Raw genomic sequence first — 4,935 nt, forward strand, 5'->3', positions numbered from 1 at the left:
TGCTGAGTCTCTTGGGTTTTCTATGTATAGGATTGTATCATCAGCAAATAGGGACAGTATGATTTCTTCCTTACCAATTTAGATGTCTTTGATCCTTTGATTTCCCTTCCTTGCCTTATTGCCCTGGCTAGGACTTCCAATACAATGTTGAATAGAAGTGGTGATACAGGGCATCCTTGTCTTGTTCCTGTACTCAGGGGAAATGGTTTCAGTCTCTCTCTATTGAGAATAATGGTGGCTGTTGCTTTTGCATATAAGCCCTTATTAGGTTGAAGAATGTCCCTTCTATTCCTATTTTGGTGATAATTTTGATTAGGAATGCATGTTGGATTTTATCAAATGCCTTTTCTGCATCGATTGATAGATTATGTGGTCCTTTTCCTTTGTCATTTATGTCATGGATGACACTGACAGTTTTTCTAATGTCAAACTATCCTCGCATACCTGGTGTGAACCCCACTTGGTCATAAGTATTATTTTGGGTACATGTTGTTGGAGTCTATTGGCTAGGGTTTTGTTGAAGACTGTTGCATCTATATTCATGAGGGATATTGGTCTGCAGTTTTCTTTTTGAGTGATGCCTTTGCTTGATTTGGTATCAAGTATACGCTTGCTTCAGGAGCTCTGGTAGCATAGTGGCTAAGTCACCTGCCTGCTAACCAGACTGCTGGCGGTTCAAACCCACCAGCCACTCCTCGGAAGGAAGGTTGGGCAATCCTACTTCCATAGTGATACTGCCTCAGAAACCCAAGGAGGGATCGCTATGAGTCGGGGCCGACTCAACGGCACATAACAACAACAACAACATATGCTTGCTTCATAAAATGAATTTGGGAGGATTCCATCCTTTTCTGTGTTTTGGAATATTTTGAGTAGGATAAGTGACAGTTCTTCTCTGAATGTTTGGTATAATTCTCCTGTGAAACCATCTGGGCCAGGACTTCTTTTTATTGGTAATTTTTTTATGAACTGTTCAATTTATTCTTTTATTATGGGTTTATTCAACCTTTCCACCTCAGTCTGTTAGTTTATGTAAGTTGTGTGTTTCTAAGAATCTGTGCATTTCTTCCAGATTTTCAAATTTGTTGGAGTACATTTCTTCATAGTATCATATTATCTTTTTTTTTTTTTTAATTTCAGTGTTGGTTCTGTTGTAATGTCACCCAATTTGTTTCTTATTCATGTTGTTTTCCATCCTTCTTTTCCTTTGTTAAATTTGTCAGTAGTTGGTCAATTTTATTAATCTTTTCAAAAAAAACCAACTTCTAGTCTTATTGATTTTTTTCTATCACTTTTCTATTTTCTGTTCATCGATTTCTGTTCAAATCTTTATTACTTCCTTTCTTCTGGTGACTGTAAGCTTTTTTTGCTGTTCTTTTTCTAATTGCTGGAGATGTTGGTTTAAGGTATTTATTTTGGCTCTTTATTCTTTATTGATGTGTGCATTTATCCCTATAAATTAGCCTCTAATCACTGTTTTTGCTGGGTCCCAAAGATTTTCTATGTTGTGTTTTCATTCTCATTGATTCAAGACATTTTTTAAGTTCATTTTTTGTTTCTTCTATTATGCAGTCATCCTTTGTGTGTGTGTGTGATTTGGGTGAAAATTTATAGAGCGAATTCACTTTCCATACAGCAGTTCACATACACTTTGTCTCATGACATTGACTACAATTTATCCCAATGCAACAGCTCCCCTCCTACTTCCTTCCCATAGTTACCTTTTCTCTGTGTCCATCCCTCTATGCACTCCTTCCCTCTGAGCTGTCTACCTGTGCATACACAGCCTTAGTTTCTCCCATGATTGTTCTCTCCAAGGAGTGTATATGCTTCAGGTAAATGTTCAACTCATATGCCTGTCTTTTGTTTGTCTGGAAGCCACAGGTGTGGGTTCAGTTCCAGACCTGAAGGGGAGCTAGGAGCCATAGTTTCAGTGGCTCCACCAGGCTCTATCAGACCAGCAAACCTGGTCCCTCCACCACCACCCCTTTTTTTTTTTCTAAATGATTTTTAGTTTGTTCCACAGTATTCTCCCTCACTATCCAGGATCTCATACAGATATCCCTGTTGGAGCAGTTGACAGTGGTAGCCAGGCACCATCTAGTTCTTCTGGTCTCATAGTCATATAGGCTGAGGATCGCATGGTGTAACAGTTGCTAGGACTAATTGTTTCCATGAATCTGGTTTTCTTCATTCTTCTTTGCTATGGAAGAGGAGAGACCAATTGTTGCATTTAGATGTCTGCTTGCAAGTTTTTAAGATCCCAGTTTCTACTCACTAAAGTAGGAGGTGGAACAATGTTTTGTGTAGTATATTATGCCAGTTTAGATTGATGTCCCCTGTGACTATGGTCCTGAGCTCACCAGTTCAACTACTCAATCCCTCTAGGCTGTGACAAAGAAGTGACTACAACCTTGTCCCTTGCCAGCTCAACTATACACCTGGGAATTCTTACAGATCATACAAGTACATTTATAGGATCAATGTCTGCCAACCCTATACATAGTCTTGGATACATTTCTTGCTTCATAGACGTACCTAATAGTCAGGCTATCCTATCTATCTTTCCACCCATATACCCATGCTTGCCTTCACTCAGAGCACAGTACTGTATGTGAAAAAGGGTTCATTTTTGTTGTCTGTACCTCCCATATACCTCTCTATGTCTTCCTTTTCCTCAATGCCACCATGTTGATCACTCACATTTGGTACATTGCCCTTCTCTTCACCCAAATCAACACTTATCTCTACCTATCTAACAGTGTTCCCTACCCTCCTCTCCCACCCCTGGTAACTAACAAACAAAATTTCCTTCCATAGATAAACCTTTCCTTGACTTTTACAATAATGGACTAATACAATATTTGTGCTTCTGTGATTGACTTATTTCAGTCAGCATAAGGAACTCTAGTAGCACAGTGACTAAGGCACTTGACTGCTAACCAGAAGGCTGGCAGTTCAAATACACCAGTCACTCCTCGGAAGGAAGGTTAGGTAATCTACTTCTGTAGTGATACTGCCTTGGCAACCCAAGGAGGGGTCTCTATGAATTGGGTCCGACTCGATGGCATATAACAACAACAACACAACAATGTCCTCCAAGTTCATCCACATTATGCAGTGTTTTGCAGATTCTATATTATTCTTTAGAGTTGCATAGTATTCCATTGTGTCTATGTACCATAGTTTGGTTATCCATTCCTCAGTTGATGGACACCTAGGTTGCTTCCATCTTTTGGCTATTGTAAATAGTGCTGTGATGAACAAGGGTGTGCATATGTCTTTTCTTGTCATGGGTCTGACTTCTTGTAAGATATATATCTAGTAATGTAGTGGCTGAGTCAAATAGTATTTCTAATTCCAGCTTTTTAAGGAATCACTATACTGCATTCGGGAGCTCTGGTAGCATAGTGCCTAAGGCACTTGACTGCTAACAAGAAGGCGGGCGGTTCAAACCCACCAACCAGTCCTCGGAAGGAAGATGGGGCAATCTACTTCTGTAGTGATACTGCCTTGGAAACCCAAGAAGGGGTTGCTATGAGTCGGGTCTGACTCCACAGCACATAACAACAACAACAGCATACTGCATTCCACAGTGATTGTACCATTTTACAGTCCCATCACCAGTCCCAATCTCTCCACATCCTTGCCAGCATTTGTTATTTTCTATCTTGAACTTTGCTACTAGTGCTTGAGCAAGATGGTATTTCATTGTTGTTTTGATTTACATCTCTGTAAGGGCTAATGATCATTAGCATTTCTTCATATGTTTGTTGGCTACCTGAATATCCTCCTTAGTGAAGTGTCTATTCATGTCTTCTGCCCATTTTTTATTGGATTATTTCCCTTTTTGTTGTTGAGGTATTGGAATTTTCCATAAATTCTAGAGATAAGTCCCTTGTCAAATATGTCATTGCCAAATAGTTTTTCCCAATCTGTAGGTTCTCTTTTGACTCTGGAAGAAGTCTTTGGAAGCACATAAAAATTTAATTTTTAGAAGGTCCCTTTCATCTAGTTTCTCTTCTGCTGCTTCTGCATTTTGGATTATTCTTGATAAGTCTATTTATGCCATGTATTAGTGCCCTTAAATTTGCCCCTAGCTTTTCCTTGTGGAACTCTATAGTTTTATGTTTCACATTTAAGTCTTTGATCCATCTGGAGTTCATTTTTGTGTATGGTGTGAGGTACAGATCTTGTTTCATTTTTCTGCAAATGGATCTCCAGTTTCCCAGCACCATTTATTAAACAAACATTCTCTTAACCATTTAATGGATTTCAGCTCTTTGTCAAAATCAGTTGACCATAGGTCGAAGGATCTATTCTGGATTCTCAATTCTATTCCATTGGTCTATTTGTCTGTCATTGTAACAACACCAGGCAGTTTTGACTACTGTGGCTGTATAGTAGTTTTGAGATCTGGCAGTGTGAGACTTCCTACTTTGTTCCTCTTCTTCAATAGTGCTTTGCTTATCTGAGGTCTCTTTCCTTTCCAAATAAAGTTAGTGATTGGTTTTTCCATATCCTTAATGCTGATGGGATCTGGATTGGGATTGCATTGAATGTATAGATTGCTTTGAGTAGAATTGACATTTTCACAATGTTCAATGTACCTATCAATGAGCAAGGTATGTTCTTCCATTTATGTAGATCTCTTAAGGTTTCTTGAAGTAGTTTTTATAGATTTCTTTGTACAGGTCTTTTGTGTCTCTGGAAAGATTTATTCCCAAGTATTTTATTTATTTGTTTATTTTTAGTTGTTGTTATGTGCCATCATGTTGGACCCAACTCATAACAACCCCTCCTTTTTGGTAGATATTGTAAATGGTATTGATTTCCTTATTTCTTTTTCAGCAATATCTTTGCTGGTGTAGAGGAATCCAACTGATTTTTGGATGTTGATCTTATATCCTGCCATGATGTTAAATCTCTCAATTA

Source organism: Orycteropus afer, unplaced genomic scaffold, assembly GCF_000298275.1.
Source record: "Orycteropus afer afer isolate SDZICR_OR568_19922 unplaced genomic scaffold, OryAfe1.0 scaffold00816, whole genome shotgun sequence".
In the NCBI taxonomy this organism is placed as follows: Eukaryota; Metazoa; Chordata; class Mammalia; order Tubulidentata; family Orycteropodidae; genus Orycteropus; species Orycteropus afer.